The following is a 21,088-nucleotide window of genomic DNA, read 5'->3' on the forward strand; positions in this document are numbered from 1 at the left end:
ACCGCGGGGAGGAAAAGCTCCCTCCCGGAGCCGGCTCCTCTCAACCTTCGCCCCCCCCACCCCCGGCGGTGCCCCCGCCTCGGCCCACCGGCGTCCGGCGGAGCGAACCGGGCCGAGCTGAGGGCGGAAGGACCTCTGCTCTGTTGGTTGATTGTAAACAACTCGAGTGAGAAACGAAGTCAGGCCCGGTCCCCTGGGTGCCCGGTGCAGGCTGCCGCTAGCGACTTTCAGGGGAGGCTCAGCCCGTCACACCCAGGGGTGCTAGCACTCGGTTTTTCTCACGCTTAGGTGAAACGCGTGCAATCTCATTTTTCTTGCAGTATCTGCACCTTTTTTTCCATTTCAGCTACTCAGACATTCCTCCAAATCACTTTTACTTACACACGCACACTTAGCCCTTGGCAAGCGAAATGGAATCTCCTGGTCCTTGTCAGACCTCAATGTTTAAGCTGCTGAAACACAGGGCATATTTGGTTTAGATATTTTACTGTTGTGAAAATAAACCACCTCCTGCAGTTACACTAGCTCAGATTTTTCTTTGCTAAGGTCAGTGTAGATTATCTAGGGGAGAGAAAATGTTTAATTAGAAAGGAGTAAAATTATTCTAACTCCCAGTTCCTTGAAGTTGGGAGGAGCTAGAAACCACTATTGGAATGCAATATCTCCTGGCTTCTGGTGATTGACTTTCCTTTAATTTATTTTCTATTCTTAGCACACTGCCCCAGGTTTCCCAGTTAGTTAGTACTCCACTCTAGTCTTAGAGGGATTGAGACTGGCAAAGGGGGGAAAGCGCCCTGTTAATTGATCGTCATTAGCACCTGCCCAGTAAAGAGACGGGGATGTCGGGGGATGTCGTTTCGTGGGTTTCTTTGAGCCTAATGATTGAATTCAAACTATGCTCTTACTGTGGTTAGTTCATCTCTCTCTAGCCATAGTGCCAGTTGCTTCCCTTCTTTTTGACATATAGGAAGGTTCTAAAAAGGACGTGGACAGCCCAGCAGGAGGTAATTCTTTCTGGGAACCTCACCATGATGAAATTCGGGGAGCCACCAAGTTGATCTTTCTGTTGGGGAAATAATCGCCCTGCTCAACAAATACCTGAAGTAGTTTTCTTGTCTCTTTCTGTTCCCTGGTATTCTCTCTGGTCTTAGGCAGCATTTCCTGCCTTTACTGATCCTCTTTGTGTGAGCATAGGTGTTGGAGGAGGAGGAAGATTTCTGATAAGGGAGCAATTAGCAGGAAATGGCTATTTGGTATTGATTGTTCTGCAGAATTAGGGATGAGGACGGTGCTGATGCTGTTAGGTAAGTTGGCCATGACATTGAGCCCTCATATCACAACCAGGTGGGTTAGTGAGTGCCGGGTCAGCAGTGGGATCTGGGTGGATTTCCCCACACCTCCTACTCCCTGTCATGCTGATAGGTTACTGAACAGGTCTCTGCGTATTGGTGGAGCTTACGAGAAGCCCTTGGAGAACATGGGGAAAGTGAAGTTCTTGAAGTAGGGCTGTTGTTAGCCAGATGTTAGAGCCCACAGAGTTAGATAAATTCTCCTGTTGGGATTGTACTTTCTGTTTTGTGGCAGTGGTACTTCTAAACATAGGAATTCTGGGCTTTTACAGCCCGCAGTCTTGCCTGCAGCTCACACAGACCCTGCGTGGCTGGCTTCTGATCAGGGTGCCAAGAGCATTTGAAGTTCTTGGAGGTGCGTTCACATGAAGAATTGCAGGCACTGTGTGCTGCCATGTAATACCCTGGATAATCTAAAATCCAGAGTCAAGGGGAAGGCTGCAAATGCCGACAAACCTAGATCCAGAGAAATCCAGACTTTACAAGATAGTGAATTTCTTCTGAGGTCCCCAGCATCTCTTGTATTCTGTTCCTCTCCAGCTCCCCACTCACTCTGTGTCAGGTAGGTGGTATCCAGCACTCAGGCAGTGTAGGCTGTGGGAAGAAGGAGCTGGAATCAGAGGCTGGGTTTCAATCTTGGCCTGGCCAGTTACTGACATCATTTTAGGCAAGGTACTTCTCTCCTGTGAAAATGCTCCCTGCATTGGGTTTATGTGGGGACAGAGTATGAAAGCAAAGTACCTTGCCTTTACGGTAAGTGGTGCTAAGTGTTTTTTTGTTTTTAGATTAATGAGGCTGTGCTGTACTGCATGCTGTGGAGAATTTCCAAGTAAGGATTGCTCTCAGAAGGCTGACAGTAAAGATGATAATGGCTGACCGTTGAGCGCTTAACACGTGCCAGGCATTGTTTTAAGTGCTTTGAGTATTTTGGTTTGCTTAATCCTCATAATGGCCCTGGGGGGTGAGACTGGGGGGAGGCGGGTAAGTGCTCTTAATAGGTCTTTTGCAGATGAGGAAACTGAGACAGAGAGGTTAGGTAACTTCTCCAGTGTCAGAGAAGATTCTGATATGTGATCACAGGAAGCCAGGCTCCAAAGCCTGAGCTCTTAACTGCTCTGCTCTACCCTGCCTTTCAGTGCAGGCCATTAGATCAGGAAACCGGCGTTGTCAGCAGCCCGCGGGTGCCTGGCAGTGCCGAGACCCTCAGAGGTCATCTTCCAGGTGTCCTGCCCTTGCGCCTTTCCTCACTCTGTCACAGTGCTGCTGGGCCCAGGAGGCCGCTGTGTTCAGCTTTCCTCCTGAACAAACGGTCCACTGAGTACTTTCCTCTTGGCAGAGACCTTCCCCTCCCTCCTGGCCCGATAGGCCCTGATTATCAACGTGTTAGAAAGCCAAGGCTGTTCTTTATGGGAGATGGTGGGGGCGAGGAGGCCAGAGGGCCATGGAGAGTTCAAGGAGCCCAAGGAAAACTTGACGCATTGTTCTTTGCCCGGCAGCTCTTCCCTGGGTCCCCCTCAGCTGCTGTTAGAGTTTCTAGATGACACTGGTTTGATACTGGTTTTCCAGCTCTTTCCTGAGCTGCCAAGCTCAACCTTTTTGATTTTAAGCAAATAGTGCAGCAGGTTGGGGAGGGCGCCAGCTCGAGATATGGGCAGAGTTGCAGAGCGGTCGCTGCCCGGGCTCTGACCGCGGGCCTCCAGCAGATGCGTGAGTACTGAGTCAGCGGGACAGGACGCGAAGGCAGGTCCGGAGCTGAGCTCCAGCTCGGGCCCGGCGGGGAGGGGTTTGCCCCATCAGGACGCAGCTTCCCGGCTTCCCGTAACCTCCTGCAGATGACGCCTTTCCAGTTGCTCCTGTGACCTCAGTCAGCAGCTCCCTCGCTTGGGGATTGGTCACCTGCAGGTGGGGTCTTTCTTTTCCAGTCTTCTTCAGCTGCAGGGGAATTAGTAAGAACCCAGTCAGATGTGGGTGTGCGGTACCTGTGCCCTGGGCCTCTGTCTCCTCCTGCCCTGGCTCTGCAGAAAGGCAAGATGAAAAGGCACATACTTTCCAGCCTCGTGATTCTGGAAGGCCGCTGCTCCTCTAATTGGCTCAAAGCATCCACACTCTCATTTCAGAGAGGATTCTGGTCAGCCATGCGTTCAGCCTTCCTAGCCCTGCCACTGTGCCCCGAGATCAGCTGTGTTCAGCCCAAAAATGAACTGTAACTGCCGCTTCAGGAGCCTTGAGTCGGTCGGGGGCCTCTCTCATCCTTCGCATCAACAGATTTCCCAAATGCAGATGCCGCGGAAACAGAAATCCAACAGCATCTGCCCCCGAGGAACCAGTCAGCGTGGTGATTCCCCTTGGCCTCCTGACAGTTACATGCATGACATGTAGGGGACAGAAAACAAGATTTAACCAGTTGGGCAGACAAACCCAAAGCTGCCTTTTAGCCTGCATACTGTCTCGTCCTGGGGCAGTGTCACATTCCCTCCATCCCTGTGTGGCACCCTGCTTCTGGGTCTGGTGGCTGTGACCAGAGCTGCTCAGGAAGGTTTTAGCTCCTCTCTGGGACCGCTGACATCCAGACGTAAAGGCACATCTGTTTTGCTGGCTGTTCGTTCTCAGCCTGGCAGAACCTTTCCCTAGAATGGTCTCGGAGGGGTTCTTCAGCTTCCGTGGACACAGAGAAGGCACTTTGGGTCGGGGGGTGATGTGTAGCGGAGGCCTGGCTACGTCACCAAGCTCTGCCTGACCTTCGGTCTGGTTTTGGCAGTTACTTTCCTCCTTGAGTGCTTGGCTTGGGAGAGGAAGGCCCGCGGGCCGGCTGCCCCTCTGTCCTAACCCCTCGGACCTGCATCCACCTCTGTGAGTTCTCCTAGGAGATTCTAACCAGGCCTAGGTGAGTGCCCTGGCATGGGGCATGGCTGGTGCCCCAAGTGCCGCGCGAGGCCAGAGAACTGTGGCACTCCTGGGGCAGCTGTCAGTGGGAGAGTTCTGGGCTCTGTGCTGAGGCACTGGAGAGTTTTCTCTCTCACACTTATGCCACCTAGAGCAGGTTGCCAGCGTCTTCAGGTATAAAGAGAGCCCCTCCCCTGACTTCCAGTCGGTGAGCATGACAGGGAGAAGAAATAGTTCCTTTCATGGCTCATGCCAGGGCTATGTCTACTTCGCAAGTGCTCATTCACGTAAGAAGGAGAAAGTGTATTTCCCATGTGTTTCTGCCCTGTGTATTTGTGATATTTTCAGATTTGCTTCTCAGTGGAGAAAAGGGAATGATACTTAACATTTGTTGACTATTTGCCAAACACTGCACTGTGCCCTTAGATGCATCATGCCTTAATCACACTTCATGGTGATGATTTCCATCGTCTTTCAGATAAGGAAGCAGATTCAGAAAGGTTAACCAAGTTGTGACAGGCACGTAGCCTGAATCAGTGGATTTCTTCCTGGACCTACCACCTGTGAGTCGATGTTTGCCCACATTTTCTGGTTCGGTGAACTACATTATATTACTGACATAACAACACCGCCAAATTGAAGTGAACCAATTTGTTTAGGGGTTGCTGGTTTGATTTTTTTCCAGAGGCCAGGATGAATGAACTTCAGGGTGGTGGCCTCTTTTTAATTAGGGACATTATCTGTCCTTCCTGTAGGAAGCTGGTATCATTGAGCGTGATCCATGCTGGGGATGTTTTCCTGGGAATGGGGACAGGTTAGGGGGACCCCAGTAAGGGGCCGCAGGAGGACTCAAGCCTAAGGTGGAAGCTTGGACCACATAATCTCTGCAGCATCTCAGCTCTGAGGTTCTGTAACCTTAGTAAGTGTGATGAAAACTCAGGAAATATAGCCCTCCCTGGATGCTAAGGTGTTGTGGTGGTTTTTTTTTTTTCTCGTTGCTAATATAAGCAGTGAATTCTCCAGGGAAAATCACTCATCTTAGTGGTCACTTTGTCTCCAAAGAGAGAACTAATGCTTCAGTTAAAAAATGTGTCCCTAGGAACCAGGAGAAAGGACCGAGCCAGGCCTGCTACCGTTTCCTCTTTAAGCCTGGGCCTCATCAGAAGTACAGCTGGCGTTTGGGGTAGTAGAATATAGTTACTATCTACCTGCCAGGGTTGTTCGTTACAACTAATGCTAGTTACCATCAAGCACTTCCTATGTGCCAGTTCAATTCTCATTTGACCCCGCAGCAAAACTATGAGGTAGATATTATTATCCCTATTTCACAGATATGGAAGCTAAAGCTATAGAGATACATAATTGGCCTAAATCGCACAGCTACTAGTTGGAGAAGCCAGGATTTTAACTAAGCATATCGAATTCCAAAGACTCCCAGGAGGGGCAGTAATGTGTGGGTGACGGGCTTAGCCAGGTGCCTGGAGAGGAGCCGGAAGGAGCGGGGTGGACGAGGAGGAATTAAGGGGAGTGAGTACTGGAGGGCAGAGGGGCGGGCCTGGGAGACGTTGGTCTTTTCCCCGCTCTGCATTTTCTCTTCTCTTCCCGGTCCTGGTCCAACGTTCCTGCACTGGGGGTCACACGGGTGGTGGGGGCCCCGTTTACGTTCCTTTCCTCCCTCTGCTCCCCTCTTCCCTCTTCCCCCCTCATGCTACGCGACCGCCCTTGCACTGGGGGTCACACGGGTGGTGGGGGCCCCGTTCCCCTCCTCCTCTTCTTTCCCACGTGTCCCTCCCGTCCTTCTCCCTCTTCCTTCTCGCCCTCTGTCTGCCAGCTCCCAGGAGGCCGGGTGAGGATGAGGCAGACGGAAGCGAGGGGAGCGGGGAAGCTCTGCAGGTGATTAGGCCTGTTGCAGGGGGTGAGGAGGGCGGAGAGAGCGGCTGGCAGGGCCACACGAGGGCAGCTGGGCTGGGTTAGAGGGCGGGGAGACGCTGGACTGCTGCTCATGAACTTGAGGTCGAACCCCTCCCACTGCCCCAGTCTACCATATGAAATTGCTGATAAACCAGCACCAGCCTCACTTTGCACAATGGATATCTTTAAAACCGAAATACGGACCTTCGTACTCTTTTGTTATTGATTTTAGCCCAGCACTTCAAGTCAACTTGACTCCTCGTTTCTGTGGTTGATCACATTCCCAGCCCTCCCAGCTTTCTGAGTGGGAGGAAGAATGAGGAGACAAACACACTGTCCTGGCAACTTTTTACCTCTGGACCTGATCAAACCACTTTACCCAGTGGTTTTCAACGGGGGGTGATTTGGACCCCCAGAGGACATTTGGCCATGCGTGGTGACATTTTTGTTTGTCACAACTGTAAATGGGGGCGCTACTGGCATTTCGTGGGTTGAGGCCGAGGAAGCTGCTAAACGTCCTCCAGGGCACAGGAGAGCAAAGAATTACTCTGTCCAAAATGGCAGCATGGCCAAGGCTGAGAAGCCCTGACGGCTGAGCCTGGGTTTTTCAACTGCGAAACGAGTGTAATGACACCTGGCTCCTTGAACTCAGAGACGCAAATGAGATAAGATATGTGAAAATACTTGGTAAAACTGTACAGTGACATATGGGTGCGCAGTTCACCCATTTATCAGTTACCATTGAGGGCACTGCATACCAGTTAGTGCTGTGGCTGTTCGCAAAGAAGTCATTGACAAAACGATTGTCTAGGATTCGACTCGTGAAGGAACCCTTGGACGTCCCGATAGAAGCATTCTCCAAGATTCCTAAGGGTCCGTTCTCAGTAGTCTCCAGGCCGTAGTTGTCCAAACAGCTTCGAGAATATTCAACCATACCATGACGCAGATTTTATTTCTGTCTTTTCGTGCCACTTGTTGAGACCCGAACACATTTTTTATGGAATTCCTGGTTTTATAGCCTGCATCAGAGAAATGAGATCGTTTTATTGAGACTTTTTCTTACTAAACCTATTTCGACTGCTGGTGATTTCTGCTTTTCCCTGTAAATGTTCACAAATCACTTGTTCTGTAATCCAGCCCTATGTTTGCCAGTTGGAAGCGTCCAGAATCTCATTTGGCCAAACATTGGGCAAATATTTACCCATCTTTAGTTCTCTGATCCTTCTCATATTCTCTGTGCTATCTTGACGGTTACTAACAGTGGTTCTTTGAACACATAGTTGAATTATTTTATGGCTATCCTTGAAGACAAGGTGTGCTGTGAGAACCCACGGTGGCTGGGGCCAGTGGATACTTTGAATTCTTTTAAAAGCACCAATGTGGGGCTTTCTGTGTGAACTTGAATTATCCAGGAAAGGGGAATAAGATACCAATTAACTCCCTGATGTATATCAGGGGTCCCCAACCCTGGACTGGTACCAGTCTGTGGCCTGTTAGGAACCAGGTGAGCCAGCGAAGCTTCATCTGTAACTGCAGCCGCTCCCCGGCACTAGCATCACCAGCTCAGGTCCTCAGGCATTAGATGCTCATGGGAGCACTGGTCCCCAGTGTCAGCCCATGATGTTAACTCATAAAAGGTGGGACTGGCTCCCGTGAACCACAGCAGTTTGAACCATAGATCGTGACCCTCAAATGGAGGTCAATTTAGGTGGTCAAACCAATATGTTTTAATGAAATAGAATATAATAGAGTAGACTAGAAACATCAGAGTGCATTGCACAGAGCAGTGGTAAGTACAGTTTTGTGAAGCTTTTGTTTTCAGTTTTATGTGTGTGTGTTTGCATTTGAGAAAACACCAGGGTGTGCTGTAAATTTGATTGCTTACAATAAGTCACAATTAAAAAGATTGGGAGAGCAGCAGGCAGTGGTCTCCACAGACCCATATCGGAAGTGGTTCTAAAATCTAGACATTACATGCTAGAATGGTGACTCTTAGGGGTTCCCTGATCTCCGTGTGGTAAAGAGGTTCTTGGCGTCGCTTTATAATATTCAGTTTAGACCAGCCAGGAAAAGGCAGGACAGGAGGAAAGGGATGTGGAGGGTCCTGACTACGTTCAGATGCCCAACCCAATTTTAATTCATTGCCTTCTGAGCTCTGCTTTTGGGCTCCTGGCCCTCCCTGTTCCTGACAGCAACTGCAGTCCAGCCTCTGGGACACAGGCCTCTGTGCCGTCTGTCTGCAGACGTTGACAAGAAAAGTCTGCGGAAACAGTGCTGCCTGAGAGGGCTCATGGGTGCCCAGATGAAGGCAGCACCTGAGTCAGGACCAAAATGCCTGCTTTGTTCCCTAAACGACCGAGCTCTATCACAGTGGGGTCTGAGGCAGCTGGTCAGGGATTTCAGCTGAGGAGGGAGCCCCCAGGTCCAGAAGACTAAAGCCATGGGCTTAGGAGCCAGATGTTAAGATTCTGTTGTCTGCTGATGTGCTCGTTAGGAAAAGGAGAAATGAGAGGCAAGTGTTCACGTTGGCAAAAAACTCACAGTGTGGAGCCTTTCTTCCTTTCTTCCTTTTTATAGAAGTTGGCATGTTTCTCAAACCTGAATATTTATATTATATTTTGGTCATGAACAGCCCTACATCTGAAGGATAAAGCTCTTGAACGACGTGCTCCCTCCAGCTGTCTGCCTTGGAGTAAGCTGAGGGGTGATTTGATGTGACTTTCTTTACTGACAATGGCCGGCTTAAGCCCGTACAGGTATTGCCTAGACCCCAGTCTGGAGGACTTAAGATCTGGAGGCCAAGTTCAGCTAAGCGACTCTGTGGCTGGTTGATGTTGAGGATTCCACGGCTGCAGCATGGGAATACTTCCTTTCGAAGCTGACCCCTTAAAAAATGATTTCCACTTTCCTATTTATTTAAAGAGGCTTTTGGATGTGTGTTTATGAAATCTCTTCCCGCCATCTCATGTGACTTGGGACATAGCAGCTGGAATGATGTTCTTTTTACCCAAATGGAAAGTTGGGCCGAGCTCGAACCTAGGGAAAACTTGAAGAAGTTAAGAATCCAGGCAAGCAGCATTTTTTCTTTTAATCATGCTGCGAGGTGGCCTAGTGTAATGGAAGTGAAAACTTTAGTCAGATGACTTAGTGTCGAATTCTAGCTCTGCTCCTTGCGCGTAGTGCTGAATTTCTTCTCCTTAATAAAACCTGATGGTTTTAGGATTGGGCAGTGCTCCATGAAAAATAGAGACACAGTACCTTGCACATAATAGGCCCTTGATAGATACCGATTTTCTCCCAGGCCTGTGATCCTTGTCTCCTTGGGACTGTTACTTTTCATCACTGGCCCTCAATAGGTCATCTGTTTGGGCTTCAGCGGGTACCCAGGAGCCCAGAACAATGAGTGCTTCGGACTCTGGGTGGGCCTCTGGATGAGCCTCTGGGGACCCACTGAAACCTGCTTCAGGACCAGGGCTGATGCAGCCTAGTGCTGCTCCCGGCGCTCTTACCATGCTTTTGGTTTGAAGTCATTAAAATCGAACCCACCAAGCACAACGCAACAGGGAGAGACGGAGGCAACATCAAGGGGACATTTAGAAGCAGAAAGCGCAGCTATGACTTATTAGGGAGAGTCGAAATGGGCAGAGAACAAAGTTTCCCGGAGACATCAGTCTGAGGACTAACAGTCTCTTTTCATTGTTCCTAACTAAAACGATTTGCTCTTCTCTCATCGGACCTAATGCACTAGCCAAAATACCATTTTTCAAGTGCGGGCGCGGGAGCTGTCTGCTAATTCTAGGTCCTCCCCTTCCTGCTGCTGAGTCAGACCCGGGCGAAGGCATCTATATACATTTAGGGGATTTTCTGGGGATTTCAGAATGCCTGCTTACTGTGTATGCAGAGTGCTCCTCAGCCGGGCTGGGCCACAGCCTGCCTCCGGCTGCTGTCATTGGAAGCCGTATGGCCTGACGTTGGCAAGAGAATAGAAGAGGTTGATCTTACAAACGTGTCTAAAGTTACTTGGAGGAAGAGACTGTGCATCTTTATCCCCAAGGAGAATAAACTAGGTTTTTAAAAACTGTGGTAAAAGACATATACAATTGATCATTTTAACCATTTTAAGTGTACATTTCTGTGGCATTAAGTACGTTCACATTGTCGTGCAGCCATCACCACCACCTAGCTCCAGAGTTTTTTCATCTTTCCAAATGAAAGTCTGTGCCCGTTAAACAGTAATTTCCCACTCCCCTCCCCCCAGCCCCTGACTGCCACCGTCCGACCCTCTGTCTCTAGGAGTTTGACTACTCTAAGTTCCTCCTATAAGAATCATGTATGTGTCTGTCCTTTTGTGACTGGCTTGTCTCACTAAGCGTAATGTTCTCAAAGCTCATCCATGTTGTAGCATGTGTCAGAATTTCCTTCCTTTTTAAGGCTGAATAACATTCCACTGTACGTATAACCCGCGTTTTGTTCATTCATCCGTTGATGGCACTTGATTGCTTCCACGGTTTGGCCATTGTAGAAAACTAGTTTCGACATGTCGAGACGAAGGCCCACTTTCCCTGCTTCCTCGAGAGGTAGACAAGTTGAATCGACAGCACTCTCTATACGAGCAAGTGAGGTATGTGTCCGAGTGTCCTTCTGTCTGTCTGAGTTTATGTAAATAGTTAGGATATGAAAGTCCTGTTTTATATCTAGGGGAACTCTCCCTGCCCACCTGGCTTGTCAGAGACTCTTGATGAAAGGGTAAACAGGAGGCACGAGTGAGGCCAGTACTGACGGGAGAGAAGACAGGTGGCACGCTCCTCCCCTGGGTCCTGGGCGACCCAGATGGAGTTTCGTGCCCTGAGCAGCCTCTCCCTCCCCGCCTCGCCTCTGCCTCCTGCACTGGGGCGACCTGTTTACTGCAGGGCCCTGCAATGGTGGAGGCGGTGGGAGGTCCAGCCTGGGAGCCTGCCCGTCCAGGGCCAGCATCAGCCCGGTCATTTCCTGGTTGTGTGACAATGGCTAAGTCACTTAACCTCTCTTAGTCTCAGTCTTTTCATATGTGTGTGAGTATTAAACACAACTCATCAAAAACTGTTAGCCCAGTACCCGACTTATGGTATATGTTTAAAAAAAAAAAAATCATCCCTTTTTCTTCCCTTCTCTATCAGATGGGGTGTACCTTGCCAAGGAGACCTTGTTTTAGACTTATATGGCTCCCAAGGCCTAAGCAGGGCCTGGCACACAGCGGCAGCTGCCAGTTGAAGGCTTATTAACACTCTGCTGGACACCACGTGTGAAACAAACACCATTCCACAGCAGGACTTTGTAAAAACGTTACGAGCAAACGTAGTGGGTGCAGGGTGTCCTAAGGGAATCACTTTGAAGAAAGGTATCATTTATTTGGATGGGTAAATTCTGGCTCGTTTGAAAAACAAAAACCTAATCCTGGCCTCATTTTTTGGTCATCGCCTCCTTCTCTGTGCGTGGAGTGCTTTTAAAAGATTATTAGTTGGAACTTAAAAAATAGGCCAGTTGTTAGATGTCTTGGCAAGAAAACATAACCCAATGGCTTTAGGAATTTTTATAAAGCTAAACATCTCTCCTTGGAGAGAGCTGTTTTGATCAAGCGTCACTAAGTACCCTGAGGATTTGGAGAACGAACTCAGTCCCAAGCTGCGGCCACGGCATCCAGATGTCAGTTAAATAGGGAGGACTTGTGTGATGGGGGGATGGAAATGAATGGTTGGTGATGGGAGCCAAGAAAATTCAAATCATGCTTTCTGGACCCCCTCCCCCGTCTTCACCCCCAGCCGAGGGCGTCCGTCTTTGGTTTGGCCAATGAATCATACCGGCCTTCGTGGGTAGTTTGCGGCCCAGGCAAAGAGAAGGGTGCAGGGGTTATTGATGGGGTTCCAAACACCAGGAGAGAGGCAGAGGAAAAAGTTCCCATGTGCCCCTGCTGCTGTCGCATTGCCGAGCAGCTAAGACCTTCCGCTCTCGTCCTCCCAGCCCTCATCATTGTCTGGCGCCAAATATAGCAGAAGGGGGGTCACTCTTCCCTTCGTCTTACGTAGAACCCTAAACAGATGGGGCCTTTGCGGCAGAGCCTGGGGCTTTGCATTCTGGGTTTCCAGGAGCAGCTCTGGAACGCACAGCACCTGTCACCTATCAGGACTGCAGTAAAAAGGGGACACTCTTCTGGGCCCCCCGAGGGCTGCAGGAATCTTTTTCATAGTAATGTCACTAGCCTGATTTGTCACTTCAGGGGACTCAAATCATTGCTGAGCCTTGTCAGAAGGGTTAAGCCCCGTTTTTTAAATTGCCTTGGACGTGAGCCAGACTTGGGATTGGCTTCCACTTAGGTCTGTTTAGTCCGAGGGAAACCTTAGGCAAATTGGGGACTTTCTTTCTCTTGTTTCTTATTAAAAATAGGGGGGAAGGGTTGTTGCAGCTGGTCCTGGCAGATTCCTGGTTCATAGGAGCAGCCGTTCCCTGTCCCCAAATGCCCGTGGGACTTGGTCTGCTCCTCGGGGAGGTCTGAGCATGGTGTCTTTTGACCTTGGTCTCCTTTGCCTTGAGCAGAGGGCCACTTATGTGTGGAATGACTGGCATTGCCCAGGCTGAAGGACCTGCCACTGCTGGCTTCTGTGTGACCCTGTCACTGTACCAGGCAGGGCCTCAGGAGGGCCAGAGGCACCGTGTCTCCAGGTGAGTGGAGCTGGGGACACTGGAGTTTCAAGGAACCTTCGCTTCTGCTGGCCTCAAGTTGGCAAGTTCAGAGCGGATTTTGTCTCAGAGCTCACTCACGTTCCTTTACTGTGGGTGGCCCCACGGTTTCAGTGGAGAACGCTGTTCCCGGGCTGAAAGGCAGGGTGTTTCCCAGGCTGGCCCCAGAGCTGGAGCACAGACAAGGGAGCTGGGTGTGACGTGGGCTTAGGGCATAAGACCCATCAGGAGACCCCAGGCCCTACTGGTCCAGTTTTAGGCCCTCTTTTGGTGGCTCAATATGGACAGTGAGTGAGATTTCTGTTTGCCTCCAAGGATGGGAGTCGTAGACTCACGACGTCAAAAGATCTCTCTTCATGAATAATTTATGTTTCTGTATCTCACGGTCTGAATATTCAGCAGCATTCTGCCCTAGTTCTGCCTTCTTTCCTTGACTAGAGATTACTTTGCTCCACTCTGAACTTATTTCAGCCAAGTATAAGTGATGCTATAGAAAGATGCCTTTTTTAGGGATTCCTTTTTTCCTCACTGACTACAATACTGGAGACGCAAGGCAGCCGATGACTGTGCCATCAGTGAGGCGGGAGTTGGTCCGAGGCGTCCACACTGCCTGGAGGTGCAGACTGGGGCCAGCCACGCCAGGGGCCTTTCGCTGTGACACACAGTCATGTCCTCCTAAGCAGTGACCTACCCTCCCTTTTATATCTCACCCTCTGCTCTAGTCCCTCCCGTCGCCAACTAAGTGGCCACATGTAGCCCCCGGGGCACGGTGGCACGTCCTCACTTAACCATGCAGGACAGCCCTTAGGAAGACTGGACACGCACCCAAGGCTGTTGGGATGCCCTTTTCTGATGTTGTACACAGCTCCGTATTGCATTTCAAAAAGCAGGCTTGGTCGGACAGGAGGCAGGCGGTCGGGGGCTAGCTTTAGTGCTGGGCCAATGTGGAGAGTACAATGGCTTGTTGTCTGTGGTGTGAGGTCTCTGCTGGGTTAGAGGGCATGTCACACCACAGGCCGCAGGAGGATGGGCCTGTCCCAGGGCGGGAGAGGCAGTGAGGGAGCTTTGTGTTTTCCTTCTGAGCTTAGGGACGCTTGAATGGTCTGATCCTTTTGAAATTTCCCACTTTCCCAAAGCCCAAGGTAGCTCTCCCAGCTTTGGCCTATGACATACTTGAGGGGACCCGAGTCTCGTCATAGTATCTCTGTGAACCTTAGGGAATTTTTCCACTTCCTTTGGTAACTAACCACGACCTCCTTTTCAGTCAATACCAGACATACCCAGAAATGAAATTTGGCCTACTGCGTGGCTAAGGATAGGAGACATCCTTCAGCAGCCAGAGCCTTGCTGTTGATTCAAAGGCAAGTGCTTCTGTGACCTGCTCCATCACCTCATTACAGCAGACAAAACTGGTTGGGAGGCCTGCTCGCCCTCATGGCTTTCTCTTGGGTTGTCTTGAAGGTCCTTGCGTGCGCGTGGGCCTGTCTGCCATGCTGAATGGGCTACTCTCTTTCCTGAAGCAGCTTGCCCTGTTCATCTAGGGCGGGTGTCTCTGTCCTCCCCCACGCATCACCCCGCTGCCTACACCTGTCATCGGCTTCTGGGTTGCTCCCTGTTCATCTGCCCGAGGAAGGCCACTTCCCAGATACCGCCCATCAGCCCCGTGCTCTCCTTGCACTCAGAAGCAAGCTGCTTTTCTTCCTCAGATCTAGAGCCTCATGATCAAGAAAGGGGATTTTTTTTTCCCACTTCTCCAGTGTCTTTGAGCTTTGCATTAGTTCATTTTATAAACACTGAACTAAACACGTGTTGCATGCTAAACATTCCAGCTGAGCGAGACCCAGTGGTTGCTCCGGAGGAGTCAGAGGTGTAGCTGGTCACGGTGATGTGCAATCATCACAGAGCCAGGAGCGGCAGGGGCAGGGTGTGGCAGGGACGAGTCTGCCGCAGGGTGTGCTGGGACACCCCAGGTGAGAGCTGTCCGTGAAGGCGTCCCAGAAACAGGACAGTGACACAGGTCGTCACTGCTGAGTTGGACTTCCGTGGCCAGACAGGAAGGGAAATAAGATTCCAAGCCGAAAGATCCAGCAGCCAAGGGACCTGAGAGAATGTGGCGGGACCGAGAAATGGTGAGTAGGCTGGTGTCACCAGAACTTAGGGGCAGGGTTTGAGGAGAGCAGGAGCGTGTGTACCAAGTGTCCTGTCTATAGAGCTGAATTTTGAAGTGCCACACTTTCAGGAAATTAAAATATCCTGTGGGTGACAAGAGGACGTGTCAAGTTTTAAAAGTGGCATCGACAAGTCTGGGTATAGAGAAGTAACCCTGGTAACATGGACTTCCGGCTGCCTCTCCTACTGTCTTATCCCCTTTAAGGGGCCGTGTCCTTCCTGGTGCGTGGACAGCTACCTCCTTCCTCCCCACCGTGGTTTCAGTGTCTGCTCAGGCTTTAAAAGGGACACAGAAACCAGTCATTTTTCCTGTCCCGGTGTAGACCCCGTGAATCAAACTGATGTTGCGTTCCATACTCTGCCGCCCCAGGAATGGGCCCCACGAGCGCGGATAGTGGAGATGGGAAGCAGGTGCCACAGAGCAGCACGTGGCCTCAGTGCACTGGACTCTGAGTCACTCCCGTCCCCCCAACCCCCACCCTGCCCCATGCCTGCAGGAAAGTCATCAGGGCCTCTGCACCTGCGTTTTCTTTAATGACTGCACCTTCTGGAGTCTCCATGAAGAGCAAAGGAAATACTGCACAAGAATATCATTTTAAAAGCTTGAGGCCTGAGAGCCTCACATGAATTTCAAAGGGTCGGCCTCCTCTCTTGCAGAAAAGACTTTCTGAGAAGGGCTCCGAGAGGTCCCGGTCCTGCTACAAGAATGATTTGAGTTTGTATGGACTGTGTCTGTGGGTGTCCCTCCCTGATTTTTTTTAAAAAAGTACTACCTGTTGTCCTCCCCTGCCCTGCTTGCTGGCAGAAGGGCCGCTCCGTGAATCCACATGGAGGCACTCCACGCAGGCTTCCGAGAGAGGACAGTGGGGTCTACAGGCTGGCTGTCCCTCTCCTTCTGGAAGCCCTGTGACAGGCAGGTGGAGGACGCCTGGGAACAGATGAGCAAGAGTATCTCCTGCTGTGGGTTCTTTGGGGTGATCCTGCGTTTGCTTCCACATTCCCTCCTTGTAATACTTGTACTGGTTCCATTTCATTACTGTTTTATTCCTAATGGCCCTAAAATCGATACTTCATGCCAAGGGTAAGAAAGAATTCTCAGTTGGTGAGAACTGGGAGCTGTAAATGGGCTATTTTTCTACTTGTTCAAGTTCATTTACTCTTTGTTTTGGAAATTTCCCCGAAACTGGAAAGCCAGATGTTTTGTCCATACAGGGTTTGCCTCAGATACTAGCAGGATGTCTGTGCCTTTTGGGGCTGGAATTTAACATTTCCCACTTTAGACCAGCAACTTATAAACTCCTTATGCAAAATACCTTGTGATACCCTCATTTCTTTAGTTTTTTATTTTTATTTTTATTTATTTATTTGTTTATTTATCTGCTTTACATCTACAGCACCTGGTCTTCCTAGATGGTCTCCCATCCAAGTACTAACCAGACCCGACCCTGCTTAGCTTCCGAGATCAGACGGATCGGGCGTGTTCAGGGGGGCGGGGCCGTAGACGCTTTAGTTTTTTAACATGAAATGTGGTAAGATGCAAGCTGTGCTCTTGGGTGTAGACCTTGTAAGGTGCTGGTGTTTGCTTTTCTTAGTTCTCCTTCACCTTGGCCTCTGGCTTTGCCGTTTCTCAAATGAGGATGAGAGAGAGGCATAGAAAAGAGAGGAACGGTGTGTTGTTATCCGAACCACAGTGTTAGAATTGAGAATCAAACCAACCACTTCCCCACATCACCCCCTTATTTCACCATTGGCTTATTATACTCCACAGCAAGCAGGAGGACTTTTGAAATGAGTAGGGGACAAGGGGACATAGCATGGTGGAGAGAAATGGGTTCTGGTACACAGACATGCACTTGGGCCCTGGTTCTGCCTCTGATGAGTTCCGTGGCCTTGAGCCAGTCGTGGGATCTGCTGAGCTTCTGTTTTCTTACTGTTGAATCTGAGTAATCTTAGTCTCCGCCATCACCAGCCTCACAGGGCTGTTTGGAGCCTCAGAAGAAATAATCCACGTGAAAGAGCTCTATCTATCAGCTCTACAGATATTAAAGGAGAAAGGAGGAAAAGCAGAAGTGATCAAGCTGAAGGAGGGTCCTTTATGCCGGCTCGCAGAGCATTCCCCCATCACCTCTGCCCCAGGGCATCTTTCACAGATTCCCCAAGCCTGTCTCTTTTACTCAGGTTTACATGTTTGTACAGGTGACAAGTCCCAGTGCTGGCTGCCCCTCTGGGGCCTGGCTCCCCTCAGAGTGTCATGGTGGAAAGTAGGAGGGAGAGGGTAGGCGTGGGTCTTTGGGTGGACAGACCTGTCTTGGGCAGAGCCGCTTGGGGTGACACAATCCAGGGTGACACAATCCAGTCTGATTGCCACCCACCTTGGGAGGCAGAGCTGTGGCCAAATGCATTTGGACTCTCCCTCGAAACATACACCTCCTCCTGAGGCTGGGCTTGGACGAGGAGAAGGGACTGGAGGTGGGAAACAGAAGTCGGAAGGTGTCCTGGAGGCTGGAGCCACTGCCCCGCCAGTCCCCTTCACCACTTTCAGCTTCATTTGGCTTCCACGGCCCCTCCCCAAGGAGGTATGAATCCTGCTTTCCCAAGGGGTCTCCTCTGAAGGGGACTGTCAGCCCACAGCATATCTTCTCTTCCAACCCAATACAAGTTAATCCCAGGTACACCTGTTTGTTAGCAGTCAGAGGCATCATCTGTGAGGACCTCCATGCCAGGCAGTGTCCTTGTATGGCTGGTTCTTAAAACAGCCCTGTGAGGGAAGTGTTATTATCATCCCCATTTTATAGATACGGAAACTAAGCCTCAGAACCATTACATGGCTTGACCTAGGTCACAGAGTGGGCAAAGTGCTGGAGCTAGGATTCAGATTTCTTCTTGCTTGGCTCCAGAGCCTTGGCTCCACCTTGCCATCTCATCTCTCCCTGCCAGTGAACACAAGTCCCTTGGGTTCTTCCTGTTCTCAAGAATCCTGAATGGCTTGCTGGAAATACTTATGTTTTCCCAGCTCTCGGGCCAATATGACACCAACACCAGCCCAGTGGTTCTCACCTAGGCTGCATGTTGGAAATGTGGGAGTTCTCGCCAATTCCTACGCCGGACTGCAGTCCAAAAGAAGTGGGTCAGAACCCCCGAGACTGGGACCCAGGAAACAGTAGTTGCAAGGCCCCCAGGTGATGCTGATGGGAAGCCAAGGTCAAGGACCACTGTACTTGCCCGCCTGGCCTTCAGCTGGTGGTGCTCCTTTGAGTTACAGAGGTGAGATGGTGGCAGCTGCTTGGGATCCTTCAGCCAGCTCTTTAGGTGGCCCACCTCCACGGCTGCCACATTGTTTCCATGTAGCTCTGCGACCGACTTTTTATTTAGGGGTGTCATTCAGCCTATATAAGCAGCACCTGAAGTCCCTGCTTGGGCTTCTCAAAGCTGGAATGACAGGCATTTCTTTTAGGGGAGAGGTGGGGTATTGTCAAGAGAGCTGTGTTTGCCGGGCTGCCAAAAAGCTAGTCAGCTAGTGGACCTGCATTCACTCCCTTTTTTGGTGCTCAGGTTGAGGCATTTAAATGTTGCAGGTGGGAAAGTATAAAACACAGATCCAAATCTGCACAATGCAAAAAATATGCAAATTGGGTTTTAAAATGAAAGACTACTTAATTTTTAAATCAAATCTTTTACCTTGACATAGGTGTTCCTTTGTTGCCCCAGGCAGTTGCAGGAAGGCAGCTGACATCCAGCAGGCCTAGGATGGACCTGGGCTCTGGATTTATCAGTTTCAACACTTACCAAGTCCAAGCCCTTGCCAGGGTGGCTGTGAAGACTAACCGAAAGGATGGATTCAGTCTCTCCCATAGTGCCAGGCAGAGTGTACGCCCAGCACGTATGAATTCTCTTCCTTCTCTTCCCCATTTTAAAGATGCCCTGCAATAGTAAACTTGCTAGTCAACCCGATGAAGTAAAATAAAGTAAATGAGGTAAACGAAGTAAACTCTTCAAGAGTAGAAGGGCTGGTCTAGGGAGTGTCAACCACAGGCTGGGAAGGAAGTTTCCATCTGGCTTCGCCCCGGGAACCCCCATGGGCTGAGAAGTACCCGGTCATAGATCTTCTCACTAGACCACTGGGTCTGACATGAGAGGAGATGGATGATTAAATTTCTGACCAAGGTGCTCAGCTGACAGGCCACAGGTGCAATAACTTCACCTCACGGGCTGACCATTTTCTATTTGGGGACTTTTTCTTGGCAATATGAAGGAACACGCCCATTTAGTTTATTGACAAGGTGCGTGGGTGGGTGGGTGGGGGGGGTGGGTGTATTTTGGAGGTGGAGTGAATTCTTGCATTCACTCAAGATGGGGTGGAACATTTTCCCTCTCCATTTACTCCAGGGCCAGGCCGGCTCTCTTCTGCCCAGTGGGCTTCAAGGCAAGACAGTAGCATGAATCTTCTCATGAGAGAAGCATTTAAAATGTCTCTTGGACATTTCCCTGGATCAGTTTCCTCAATTTGACTTTTCTTTGGGTTGAGTTGCATCTCATCCAAGCAGCGCTTATTCTCAGAGAAGTTCCTGTCACGGATGTCAGTCTCTTCACAAACGTCCTTGCTGAAAGGCCTGCGTCCCCTGTTTCCTTCCTCCCCAACTGTGAGCTGTTGCATTCCTTTTTAATAAGAATCGTGGATAACTTAATACAATTAATCATCGTAAATTTGGCTCTCCAGTAACTCGTTCACCAGATGTTCCTGGACACGGACCCTAAAACATTCAGCATTATCTTTTTGAGTTTCTGTTCCTCCTGCCGGTACTTGGCTGCCCTTGGGCTTCCCTGCCTTCCATCTTTGCCAAAAAAGATTTAGAACCTCGATGCCGCCCTTCAAATTTAAAGGAATCCGGATCTAATTTCAAGAATCGGGGCATTCTTTTCGAGGTCCAGCTGATTTGGACCGCTGGGTGCACGAGTCCTCTCCGCCCCGCCCTCCTCGAGCTCCGCCCCGCCCACCACGCGCTCCGCTCCGCCGCTCGAAAAGGCCTGGGCGGGGCCGTGCTCACGTGGTCCCCGGCGCCTCAGTGCAAAGAGGCTCCGCCCTCCGCATTTAGGGTTGAAAACTCGGCCCCGGAACTCTGCCTGAGGTGGCTCGCGAGCTGCCCGAGAGTTGACCGCGATCTTACAGCTGTCTATGTTAGGCTAAGAGGTGGTTGGTCTCCGTAAGCAAGAAAGAGGCGCAGACACAGGGTCGAGGTGTCAAGATCAGTAGGAAAACAGCAGGTTCTTGGGGCTTTTCATATTTCCTTTTCTCCCCCTCCTGGCATTACTTTAATGAACTCCTCTCTGGTTTCTCCCAGTTCGGAAATGAGAGCAGTTAACACTGGTGAAAAGAGATTTCAGGGAGTTAGACTCTCAACCCTATCCCCAGCAAAATATAGTTTAAAGCAATAACTTTTAAGTTTATTTAAAACACTTTATACATATGTTGTAAATAATTGGATGAATCCAGAAAATATAACGAAACGAAAAAAAATCACCTCTACTCACCTCGTTAGATTTTTCTAAGCATTTAAAAAATTGCTTTCATACTGTCAAAATGCTATTTAAGTATGCTCTTTTGGGTTACTCTGATAGGGAAGAAAATTTCCATTCTCTTATCTGCCTTCTCCCTTAAAAATACCACTTCAAAAGGGAAGCGGAATATTAACGCAGGTCAGTCCTCACAAAGCAGCTTTTTTTGAGACTATCCCAAGACCACGGAATTTCAGAGCGGGTGTTATTTTTGAACGTATGTGGTTAATCCTTCCGTTTTGTGGACTGAGACTCAGCAGTGACATGACTTGCGAGGGGCTGCCTAATTAGCCGAAGACCTGGGACCAGAAGAACCCAGGCTCCTGGCAGTATTCCAGGAGCACTGAATATGATCGCTTATTTGCAGGTTGGAGATTTAAAATAAAGGCAGAGAGGGGAAGAGATGGGAAATGTTAGGGACAGTTTTCTTTGGAATTTTGGTGCGTTCTGATTTCTTTTTACAAATGGAAACAAAGTGGTATTTTCTAAAATTCTAAATAACTGCTGTC

At 49.9% G+C, this 21,088-nt stretch overlaps 1 protein-coding gene and 1 pseudogene across 1 annotated transcript in view; one reads left to right on the forward strand and one right to left on the reverse strand.

Annotated features, from left to right (window-relative positions):
• ITPKB (inositol-trisphosphate 3-kinase B) overlaps positions 1-21,088 on the forward strand; it is a 92,481-nt gene that overhangs the window by 29,675 nt on the left and 41,718 nt on the right. The gene's annotated exons all lie outside the window — the stretch shown is intronic.
• Positions 16,412-16,529, reverse strand: LOC112481736 (annotated as a pseudogene).

This window comes from Pteropus alecto, unplaced genomic scaffold (genome assembly GCF_000325575.1).
Source record: "Pteropus alecto unplaced genomic scaffold, ASM32557v1 scaffold115, whole genome shotgun sequence".
NCBI lineage: Eukaryota > Metazoa > Chordata > Mammalia > Chiroptera > Pteropodidae > Pteropus > Pteropus alecto.